The sequence below is a fragment of the Dermacentor andersoni genome, chromosome 4 (genome assembly GCF_023375885.2).
Source record: "Dermacentor andersoni chromosome 4, qqDerAnde1_hic_scaffold, whole genome shotgun sequence".
In the NCBI taxonomy this organism is placed as follows: domain Eukaryota; kingdom Metazoa; phylum Arthropoda; class Arachnida; order Ixodida; family Ixodidae; genus Dermacentor; species Dermacentor andersoni.
In genome coordinates, this window is record NC_092817.1 from 50,128,222 (window position 1) to 50,140,855 (window position 12,634).

Consider the following 12,634-nt stretch of genomic DNA (forward strand, 5'->3'; position numbering starts at 1 on the left):
CACGCGACCGTGTATCATTACTTAAGACCGCGCGCGCATCTAACTTCCCCTCGGAGGTCTTTTGCGCCCCTTAATAGGACACACACACACACACACACACACACACACACACACACACACACACACACACTCTTTCTCTCTCTCTCTCTCTCTCTCTCTCTCTCTCTCTCTCTCTCTCTCTCTCTCTCTCTCTCTCTCTCATTTTTCCTTACATCAGAAGCCAGGACTCAATCAAGCTTTATTTTTCCTGGTTAAGTATGTCATATTTGACTCAATCAACTATATAAAAGTACAGAAAATGGTTCACTTTCTGGCAGCCAATTTTTGTCAAAATGCGGTAAAAGTACTAGTCGCGCCAGCAGTGTTAAGTTTGCTGAATTGAGTAACGCTTTGGCATTTATGTAGCTAAGTGCGGGATCTATGCAATGAACTAGGATAAACGCAATGTGATAAACATTAAGTGATGTTCGAAAAACTAAGGAAAGCGAAAAAATTGCCAAGTTGGACTAAATGTATTTGCAAAATGAGCTGTAAATGCAAAAAATATTGCATCAATTTCTTTTGATCTAGTTCGTTCAACACATCTCCATGTATGAGTGCGCAAAATTTTGTATCAGAATGTTCATTTAAAAAGTAGTATTACGTGGTGCAAGATGTTTTGAGAAAAACGCAAACAGATCTTCAAATCATGTGAAAGATGTCAAAATTAACACAGAGGCCTAAAATGCACCATGCAGCTTCATAGCCGGAGCCCCCATGAGATGCACTAGAGTCCTTTTGTTCGTGTGACTACTCGGTGACAACATAAAATGAAAAAGAAAAGAAAGTATTTTGAATAATATTTATAAAAAGAAACAGTACTGATTTTCGGTTTCGCAATACGAAGGTACAGGTCAGAGAACTCACTGTAACTCCCAAACTAATGGTGATCGGAAGATCATTTCTTTTGCAACGCGCTGCTGAATGTTTGGGCATTCATAAAACGTAAAAAAAAGCTAAAATTCCATCTCGTGCAATAACATGAACTTTCGAAGGTGGCCTACCACCTTAAGCGCTGGGAGACTTAGAGAATTATTTTTTCCCCATATCATCAAACGCGCCAACTGTCAGAGGTTCTAGGTTTTATTGCTTCGGATTTAAATGAAATACTGGTTGCAACACGTGCCGTGATATACCCGTGAATTGCACTGTTTCACAATTCTGCGTAAACAAGGCGAAGGCCATACGGGACGTAGGCTGGCGCTCAATAATAAAGAGGAGGAGGATCCAGATCTCACGAGGAGCGACACACGCATTCACGCCGTCGCGCTCCTAATTGGCTCGCGCCAGCTGCAGCTTACACTGAAATTCTCAATGTGAAACGTATCTTGCACTTCTCTTTTGAATGAAGATAACGGGGGAACTAATAAAGCAAGTTTCTTCAGATATGCGAAACTTGAAGGAGGAAGGGGGAATGAAGTAGAACCATGTTACTTTACCTCATTTTACACCCCTTCCGCCCTAAAAAATGTAGTTTCTGCTGTTCAATGAAACGGCTGTGATAGCACGCAGCAGACCAATGGTGTCATGAAAGCTTTCCCCCCCGCTTTTGTTTCGCAGCCATGTCATTTTGAAATCCAAGTGGACACAGCCTAAACGCGCGTATTCGACCAATGCAGTGCACTGAGGGAATACCGCGTCGATGTGCTACGCTATAGAAGAAATTTTAATTTTTAAAGCTAAATGGCATTCTTTGGCTCGCCCGTCCATTTTCGTGGCGGTGGGGCTCTCACTGCCGATACAAATTCGCCGATGCAAAGGGAACGTGCGCATGCGCAACCGAGTTGCAGGGCGCGTTCGCAAACACCGACGACAACGCACGTGCTTTAGCGCGGGAGCTTTGATCGCGTCTGAAGGTTTACACACAAGATTTTGGACTGCTTAGGTGCATGTGATGGAGCACTCAGGATGGGCAGCCCTCTCCTGTTCTCCCGCCTCCCTCTTTCCCCCTGTGGCGGTTGCGGGAAAGGGCACCGCAGGAGACTACACGCATGCATGACGAAAGGGCTTTAACGGCTCGTTCTGTACGGAATTACGCAACGAAACAACAAACCTAAATATCCACACTGCAACAAATAAAGGCCTTCAAGCGCATCACTTCTTAAAGAAAAAAGAAAAAAAAGGATAGCTTTCTACAAGTTCACCTATTCGATTACAGTAACGATCATCGTCGATATGGTTTCTGCACAATATTTATGGTTATGTCGTGAACTCCAAACTTTTGCTCACGACTGTATACATGATCGCACACGCTTAGCGAGGGATTTCACGCAGCTCTTATTGTAAAACTTGCAGTAGCGTAAGATTGGAATGAAGTATCCCGACTGAACACTACAGTAAACATAAATCCACGCCAGATGTCATAAGGGCCACTATTCAACGCAGAAGAAATATTGGAGACCCTTACAGGAGCGCCAATGGTATCAACGCATGAATAAGCCGTTCCCTCAAGAGTGACGATCCTCGGACAATAATGGAATTGCGCTGCCGAGAATACGTTGCACAGAATAAGGAAAACATCTGCAGCACTGTTATCAGGAACCAAGACGCTTTGCCCATAGGCAAACGGCATGCGATAAACCTCCCAAAACAAATGAAAGCGTAAAGCGTATTTCTTCAGCGTCAGCACGATCTCGTGCAGCCTATAAATAAAGAAATAAGTAAATAAGCCGAACCAAATCAATAGTAACACAAGAAGAACAAGTTCTCTTGCCGCCGGGACGTGGATGAATCGTCCAATCGAGTTCCCGAACCAAGGGTTCCGCACATCACAAGGAAGCGCGCATAAAAGAGTGAACGGCCATCATCGTGATTCAAGACAGGCCTGGCCCGAAGGGCTAACGGCTGACGTTTACACGGCCGAGGCGCGTCGCTTCTCTTCGTGAATGGCTCGGACGGAGGGAGAACAATGGACAAGGCCGTGCGTGAGCGCGCATCTCTCCTCTTGACCGGAGGGATGCGAGATGGGCGAGTAGGTGGGGAGGGAGGCGAGGACGGGGTTAAGCCCCGGAGAGGGGACGACAGTAGTGCGCGAGTCGTCCGAGAAAAACACGGACGGGGGAAGAGATCACGTCGTAATAATAATGACGGGTGCTTGTCGCCACCCTATACCCCGCCGCAGGTCGGGAGGGCCACCCTCGAATCGCGAATACTTCGTGAAGCACGCGCGCCGCGTGAAGACGCCCCATTTTGCATACCGAGAGGCCGACAAAAAGAAAAACCAACGAGAAACAAGCGCATGTGAGGAGAGGACGCCACTATGCGATGCGTGCCCGACGAAGGGTAAAAAAAAAAAAAAATCACAGAAAGAAGGAAAGAAATAAAGGCCCGAAGAACGGTTTCGTCGCGTGAAATACGGCGCGAAATGTGAAATAAGCCGAGAGACGCGGCACAAGAGGTATTGAGATATGCGCGAATAGGAGGCGCAACGTATTTTCCGCTCTCTAATAACTCTGCAGTGTGCGGCGGATACGCGTCTTACGTTACATTTTTCTAACATTCATAGCTGTTCGCGTTTTTTTTTTCCTATCAGCCTCGTAAAACGCACTGGCCGATATAAACGAGCCAAGAAAAAAAAAATGATGCTTTAGCAGGACGAATAAAGGACGATCGAAAGTTCCAGCGTATTGAATTCAAGACCGCACTGAGACGTATAAGGTATACGTATAACTGTTGCTGAATGCGTACACACGTTTCACACTAGATTTGCGTGTCGGTGCACGTTCACACTTATTGCGTTCACACTTATTGCGTTCACACTTATTGCGTTCACACTTATTGCGTTCACACTTATTGCGTTCACACTTATTGCGTTCACACTTACAGACCAGCCTTCTACATTAGTGTAAAGTTACAGCGAATTGACCTTGACTTTTTTTTTTCTTGCCAAATGTCACTGTTTTGCTAACGAAAGGAAACAACTTGTAAGACCACATTAACAGGCTAGCGAGACAAGCGAGGGGGGGAAAAATGTGCGCTTTTAACAAACGCTCCTCCGATATATAAAAGCATACAGGAGCTGCGGAAGCCTGTGCGTGCTTTTAGGCCATAAACCGGTAGCCCTTTCGATTCGCCCTCCCGTGGTATAATACTGAATTCCAACACCGCTCCTTAGCTGGCAATTGATTCAGAACACACACAATACGCCGCGGCCTTGCCGAGACCGGCGCAGGAATGCGCTCGCTCGGCCGGCTCGTCGCACACGGCGTGCGCCTTGACGGAGTCGACCCGCTTTCGCGGCGCGCAGGTGGCCCGGGACGCGACGCGGTTGCTGCATTACGACGCAAGACCGATAACTCGCTCGTTCCGAAAGTCGCACACGCAGAAGTACACAGAAAACGCGCAGATTCGCCAGCGAGCCGGATTCTACCCGACAAGATTTGCGCTGGCCGCCGCTTATATATTACACCGCCAAGTTGATGCGCGCGCGAGCATGGGTTGAAAGTCGACGGACAACGCGATAACAACCGAACATTCGCGCACGGAATCGTTTTACGCAGCCATCTGCGTTCAACAGGACAATTATCCTCCGTTGGCCAATGTCCAAGGAAATGCCAGCCGCGTACGAGGTAAACTATAGCATATCGCTTCCAACAACGAAACGGGGCCATCTTGATAGTGGATGTTTGTAGGTGTGTGCATGATGTTTTTTATTTTCCTTGCGTTATATATTGGCTACTAACCCACTCATTCCGGTTGCGCAGGAGAAACAACGCTTGGGCACCCGTAAGCAACATTCACTGAGACAATAAAGCGATTGTGATGCTGGACAAAATTGTACAGCTAGGTTGACGCACTCAGTTTCTTTTCGATATTCATCTGGTCACAAAAGCACAGAGGTTGCCAGAGCGACTAAATAAGTTAGGAGGGCGGCTAGCGTCACATCAAGCCGAAAAAGACAGCTAAGGCGACAAGCACCTGACCTAGCGAACGTCAACGACAAGAAAAAATTGCGTCAGAAACCATTTCAGGATGACTGTAGACGTTAATGCGAGTAGCATGTGAGCAATGCAGCGACACACCGTATTGCATGCCACATCCAAAATGCGTCATGTATGAGGCGTTTACTGGAGCCGGCCTCCTCTACTGCCGTTACTTCTTAATACGTTGCGACATCTAGCGACGCCGCCACGAAGTCTGCGCGTGGCGCGTGTTTGTATTCCGCGCAACACAAGATACATTTTAAAGTATTTTTTTCGTCACTGACGAGCGGCACATGTCCAGTGTCACATTCCCAGTGTCAAATTCCCAGTGTCAAATTCCCAGTGAGCCAAGTTGGCGTCAAAGAGGTTCATTGAAGAGCGGCACATACCCCGTGACCCACGTTAGTCCGACGGTTGGTTCCAAACCGGTTCCCTCGGCACAGCAGCCCCATGCTCCGCCCATTAGACCATGGACTACCAAGTAACCCAAGTAGGAGTTAAATACGTTAGATACGCACAAACAGATCGCAAACTGAGTGAATTTCCCAAAAATGCTACTCGCTTTGAAACTGGTGTGCGAAAATGTGTCGTCCTTGCCTGCTATATATCCAGCAGGCAATTTATACAGGATTGGCGGAGGCCATGCTATGTAAGAATTGCTTGCTTTAGCGATGAAGCATCATCGGGTGAAAATTAAAAAAATAAAGCAAAGCGCACTGTAGGCTCCTCGGTTAAGTCTTTACTTGGCAGGACTTCCAAATGGCGCAAAACGTATGGCAAGAACCCACGGAGCCACATAATATCTCAGCTCCAGTGAGTCGAGCCGTGAGCGTAGGAACAAGCGTGGGAAAGTCTTCTACCGACGACATCGCTCTGAGGCTGTCAAAGCACGGTGCACAGGGCCTCAGAGGTTCTACATCGCCGTTACTTTACCAGTTACTCACTGAAAGTGAGACAATGAGCACTGGTACAAGAATAGCCTACGCGCTGAAGTAACCGGGCTTCTACCGGAGCAGGATATCCAAGCTCAAGTACTGTATACTGTCTTTCGCTGCACCGAGTCCTAGCACAGATCGCTTCGCATATTATTTCCAAAGCAACGCGTCCACAAACAGGCTATGCCCAGAAACGCACAGGACCGTTAGGTTAAGCTTACGATGATAAGAAAAAAACAAAACAACATAAAAGTGTACTGCACCTACGCGGGGCCAGCGCGATGGCATCTCACCTATATAGCGAACCGAGGCCCGGGCGCGCAGCAGTACACAGCGATGCTACGTGCATTACCCGAACCCATTTCCTGCGCATTATTCTTCCGGCTTACGCCGCTTTCCTGCCGAGCATTTAACAAGGCAGCGCGCCGCACCTACATTCGCTTTACTTTGTAGTACAACTAACTTCACTTATTTCTTTTAAGAATTCATTTTCTTTTCGGCTATTCGCACCGCACGAGAACTTCCGTTTTTACGGCTCGTCCTGCAGCCGCCCCGGCGCAGTGAATCACTCTTCGCTACGCAGCGTCCATTACGCTCGCCGCCCACGCTGAAAAACAAAAGCGAGACGGCAAAACGAATTCAATTCAGCCACCGGTCTGCCACGCCATAAATCGTCCCAGCACGCGCGGCAGCGGCGACCGTCGGTCCCGCCAGCCCCCACCGCGCTCGGTCACTATCGTCGATGTGGCGTATAAATCGCGCCAGCTCGCCTCCGAAGGCAATGCGGCTGCAGCAGCAGCAACAGCGGCAATTTGACGAGGAGGGGGTTATACGGGCGCGTTAGCTACTCTCCGCCCAGCCCCTCCGCCTACCTCCCATTTCTCCTTCGCCTCGCAGACGGCGAAGCGACGTCCGACAGAAGACGTCCCATGGATGGCGGCGCCCCGGAAGAGACAGCGCGCCCGTCAATCGGGGTCAACCGGCAACGGTTCGCGCGTCACGTGAACATGCCCGCGGGGCAGACCGCACGTCCTTTTACTTATTTCCTCCTCCTCCTCCTCGTTTGGTCTTCCACCCGGAAGCGTCCAGGAGAGAACCATCGATGGCCTCCTCCTTCGGTGGGGAGTGCGACGTTGTAAGTACGCCGCTAGTCGACGCTTTCCGAACAGGGCCGCCGCCGCCGTCGCCAACGCTTCCCCTCGCGGTTCGTTTTCGAGGGCTGTCACGCGCGGGACACCGCAGGAAGACGTGCCGGCGTGACCGAGAGGCGCCTTCCAAACGACCTCGACGGAAAGGAGGAGCAGACAAGAGGGCGCGGAATCCAATCCACCGAGGGTGCTTTCACTCTCCGTATATATGCGCCCGCCGTATAGCTGACCACCCTCCTCGTTTCGAGAATGCAGTAGCAGCGGAACGCGCGAAGCACGAACGTCAATCAACTGCCAAAAGGCCTTATGTAAATGAGTTCATACGATCTTTATATTGTCTGTTAGACACCTTGCAGAGCCTTAAATTTGTTATTTCTGGCTGCGAAAATTTACACGTTGGCTATAAACAAACGGCCGTTAACATGCATCTCGCTCATTCTTAGCGATCTAAGAGATTTCCTATAAAGTTGTTTGCAGAAAGTCCACATACGTACACGTCCACATACAGACTATGACACGACCGTTCATCTGTTTAGTCTATAGAAGCCATTTGGTCTACAGTCTATTTGGCCTATAGCAAGCCCGTATAGACCACATTCTTACGAGGGGTCACGACGCGCCTACACAGGTCTGTTCACGCACGCGCATTGGAACGAAGAGACAGTCGTCCTGCTGCAACGCGGCTCACTGAACACTCAGTCATCCTCTAATAGGGAATTACATTCGCGATCCACACGCAGCAGCCTGACAGAGATCTAACTTTGCTTCACCCACAAACGCGTTCCAAAACAAAAAGTATCAAGCCTTGCTTTGCCAGTTGTATTGAAGTGGCAACTGGGAGTGTGCGAATGGCAGTTTTTCGAGAGCGAATCCAATAGGAACCCAACAGCGCGAGATGCTTGCGAATGATGTGTGGCCTTCTCACCGCTATTATCATTAACAACCTGGTGTTCTTGCAAGAGAAAAACACTTTCAATACGTTTCAATACACTGCGCATGATAAAGCATGCTTTACTAAATGCAGAAAGGGGGCATATTAGAAACAACTAAGCAGACCGTTCGCTAACTCGGGGCTGTTATAGGAGAATACGCAGTCATGCATTATCATATGAAGTTTATAAAGGTCATCTTATGGGATGCACTGCCGACTAGCGCGCTTAAGCAACATTTTATTGCGAATGATCGTGTTTAGCTGGAAATGTCTGGCTGAGTTGAGCGACGCAGCGTGCGCTAGCACGTTATGTCCACAGTGGAAAGGATGAACATCGCATTTCTGCTTCAATTTCATGTTTGATTGTGTATAGCTGACCACGTAAAATATTCCTATTTCCAAAGAGTGGATACTCGATTCGTTATCAGAAAATTTAGAATATTCGCACACCCATGGCAACCGAAACTAAAGGCGCATGAACGCAGTCGAACTCCTGTCGGGCATCGCAGCTGCTACCATGAAAAACACAGCACAGAAGCGCAGCTGCCTCACCCCACACCCCACTGCTTCCTATTTTAGGCAGCAAAAAGTGTTGAAATGAACAGCGCAAAGTCGGGATTTGATAAGGTTACGCGTCACATACTTGGACGAGTTTCAGTTCGAGTGTACTGCCTTCTGCATAATAAATAGCCTGATTCAGCTATAGTTACGAATTATGCTCATAAGTGGGTGCTTCGCACGTCTGTATAAGTACTTGCGAATGGCTCCCGATGAAACACCCACGAGCAAGCGTTTAAATCTACAGTCTTCAAGAACGGAAGGCGTCATGAGCAGTACGAGGTCACCGAGAACGCACGTACTGAGGACGCCGGCAGCAACGTATATAGGTAAAGTACGTTGCCGCAGGAAAACACAATGTTTTAGTCTCCCTTCTACCCACAAAGGTGTGCTTCCGAACAGAGGTCTATCACGGCAGTGGCCTCGTCGAATCGGCATTACGCGCACACAAGACCTTCGACGAAGACGCCGAAAGCGCCGACGTTCGGAGATAACCGTCCCGAAGACAGCCACTTCCACTAACCTTCGATAAAACCTGCGAGCCCCCAAAGTGCAGCCGAGAAATGTACAAACACGACAAAGAGGTCAACCAGCGCCTATCGCTCAAAAGAAGTGCGAAAAAAGAAAGAGCGCACACCTGACTCGAGGAAAGGTCACTCGGTGAGCGCGGGCGGTGGTAGGTAAGTGCACTTCCGCGCCGGGCTCCGGCGATGCGTGTCTACGCAAGAAAGCAACGGCCGGCCACGTGACAAGCGCGCTTTCACAAAGGGAGGCGGCGCGGAAGGGCCGAGGCTTTCTTTGGCGGCTGCGTGATTTCGATCCGCTCGCTGGCCCCGCGCAGCCTTTCACCGCCTACAAAAGCGCGAAATGCGGCGAGAGCAAAGGGGATCGGCAGGCAGCCGGAGAAAGATTGGCCCCGGCACGTAACCTACGAGAAGAAGAAGAAAAGAAGACGAACCTTCCTAACTTGCATGTTCTTTTACTTCATGGAGGGTCAGCGTTCGGCTACCTTACAATGGAAGTATTGGCAAGATGCCCCGTGCAGTGAATAAGTGGAGTCGTGTCACGTTTCCGTATCAGCCGTACAGTATAACTGTAGCGATCTGCCTGTTCTGTGATGCCAAAAGAAGAAAAAGAAATACCGGGAAAAATTAGGGACACGTGTGCGGCACTGGCGTATGAGCCGTTCGGATAGCACGCTATCGCGGTGCCTTGCGTCTGCTACATCTGTCGTGCGTTGGGTGAGCCCGCCTGCAGGGGAGCTCGAAGCAGAATGTAGTACGTCAACCCAGTCGGCTCAGTGTGGGTCAGCCCGAGTTCTGACACGAACCGCTCGCGTCAAGTTTATGCAAACAAAGCTTCTGATGAAGAGCCAAACAACGAATTTGTAAAACAGACTTCACTGCTTAGCTGGTGCGAGGTTTCATAGGGGAAAAAAAAGTCAAGCGAATGGGACGTTCACTGTCGTTTGAACAAAGACCTACCCACGCTACTCAGCTATAACTGCGCCGACCGGCTAAGCCTGAACTAACAATTACGGTGATAGTCGTAAATTTTTCATTCGTGTATAGATCATGCCACTGGCCGGCTACCACGCTATTAGCTGCTTAACTGACGTCTGAAAGGCGCGTCCCGTCTACATTTCTTTGTTGTTGTTGTTTTTGCATACTGATTGCATTTAGAATTAGGGTCAGGTATTTTATTAAGCTAGCGCACCAGAGCGTTGAATAGGTCAGAGACAATAGGCAAACGCAGAAGAAAAACACGACAAGTCATCCCCCTTTTTTAACAACAGCTGCATTATTTCGCGTGTGACACAGGCACGTCAACCGACATCGCATGCATAGAAGCATGCAGGGCGCGAAGTATACATGTATATAGGTACCGCCGCGCTCTCTACACAATACGTTGTTGAGCATAACTGCGCACGACGAACGCATGTGTGTCTGGTCTGCGCAACAATAGAGGCCGTTTCGAGTTACCGAGATGCCATGCCTAGTAAAGGCTGATAATTTATACACGAGTAGGTTAATAAAAAGATGTCATAGGTGCAATACGAAAGCGCATTGAAGGTCATCCTACATGGAAACCCTAAAACTATTCGTCATATGTATGCGCAAGTGGCCGTATACCGCGGCAGATCACTTTCGCCGACATTGCTTAGAGCGTTGAATAAATAATTTAGATCCAGCAAGCCCCTGGCATCAGCGCGGCATCGCCTGAAACGAAGTATCCCCGAAGGTTATATGGAGACCAGAAGACGAGCCCGAACCTCGCTTAAACATTTTCGTAGCTTCTAAATAACGGGAACACGGCGAGAGTTATGTGCTGAGAATTAAGAAATTTAAACATTACTTACATGTCAATGACGGTGAAGAAGCAGGACCCACGCACGCCGACTTGTCGCAACACCGTATCTTCAACCTGAAATCCGCGAAAAGTCGTCAAACGACATATTCTTGAACAGTTTTCAAAGCAATTTTTACACGACATCGCCGTTATCGACGAAGTATACATCCTTTATCCCCTCTTATGCACGCCCATTTCTTCCCAAAGTAATGTCTCAGAAACTTCGCCTCTGCCCTCAAGGAAAAGAATTGCTGTGAAACAAACGCCATATCCATGTTCCAAAAGCACACACTTGCCTTGCGCATCGGCTTCAAGCGCTTGCGCGTGTCGTCATCAAGCACCAAGTGCGCGAAGAAGCGTACACACGCATGCTTCATCAACCGAACAGGGTCGTTAACTCGGTTCACACGTGAAGTTTCTCACGACAGGTGGCATCCATATCAGAGTGCGTAACACGCCGCGCCAAACAATACCGACACGCGCAAAGAAAGGATAGGTCGCATAGAGCGAACACCACTATACTACTACTGCATGGGCTGCCGCGCATACACCCATACACGCACGCAAACGTCCGTTTCCGGGCGGCGGCAAGGTGTACAGAAGCGTCCGGTGGAAGAGGAGCACGCGCCCATCTCGCCTAACTGCCGCCGTCGAAAGGGAAAGCGGGGAGGGAGTGAAGTGCGTATGCACGTTCGTTAGCGCCAGCAACGACGAGGCCTAGCGCGCCGACGCGCCCCGATCATCAAGGGCGGGGACACAGGGACGACGGGCGCGCACGCCGCGCCACCCACGCGATCGCGAACTAAGTGGACGGGGAGGCGCAGCATCGTGTAACGTCACGCGCTATAAAAGGACGGAATATTCCCACGCTTCAAGCCCGATCACGGTGCGCTCAAACTAGACAGCGCGTACAGGTAAAAAAAGGAAGAAAAAAAATATCAGTACGTAAGCCCGCTGAAGTTTTTCTCGCAGCCTTCAGGGAAATGCTACACGGCAGTCACAGACCGAAACTTCTGCAGTTGCGTTCTGCTGACCGGCGGTCAAGATTGTATAACTGCTAAAATATGATGCTTAGCTGTGATAGCTAAGTGTACCATCATTTGTGCCTGTTTAAAGCTTGCAAAGAAGCGTACGATTCCAAGCATAGTGAGCGAGCAATCGCTATTAGAGAAGGTATTACTACAAGTGTTCGGAAAAGAGCACTTTAACGAGAACTTGAGCTTGCATAGTGACCAGTTTGGCACACATTCTTTTCGGTGCAACGGATCCTCGTTGGCAAAATTGGATTTAGGCGTAAAAGAAATACACGACTGACTGTCTGTCCAGCGTGAGGACACTGCAACAGCGTCCAAGTACAAGTCCTTAATGAGCCCATAAGTGCTCGCTGGCAGCTATTATGGCCGCGACGGCTCGTTGCACACAAAGTCCGAGACCGACACACCATCTAGCCTTCTCGCGTAACGCTGATGGCGGGAGAGACAGTGCGTTTTCTTGCGCAAATATAGCGGAGCGAGTGCCAACGACGACGGGCCCTTTCGAATCAGATGTTCGTGTCGAGGATTGCACTATACTGCGTAGCACGGGCGGGACACAGACACGATGAACCCAGTATGTAACGGAATGCGAAGTAGAGTTTTTTTTCTTACTTCATAATGTCGCTCATGTTTGAAGGGTGTCGGTAATCCTATGTTGCCGTGCTTTTCAGCTGCATCATTTTGGGCCGGTTATAACGAGAAACTATTGCAATCAATT

The 12,634-nt window shown here is 49.2% G+C and overlaps 1 protein-coding gene across 7 annotated transcripts in view; it reads right to left on the bottom strand.

The window, feature by feature from the left end:
* Synd (protein kinase C and casein kinase substrate in neurons protein Synd) overlaps positions 1 to 12,634 on the bottom strand; it is a 119,201-nt gene that overhangs the window by 77,973 nt on the left and 28,594 nt on the right. For 5 of the 7 annotated variants that reach the window (XM_050184277.3, XM_050184275.3, XM_050184278.3 and 2 more), the window contains exon 2: positions 10,893 to 10,957. The exons of 1 other annotated variant lie outside the window; for it this stretch is intronic. The gene's annotated coding sequence lies outside the window, so the exon portion shown is untranslated. Of the gene's footprint in view, positions 1 to 10,892; positions 10,958 to 11,178; positions 11,850 to 12,634 lie in introns of those variants that run through there. One more of the 7 variants, XM_072287825.1, reaches the window with a different exon arrangement.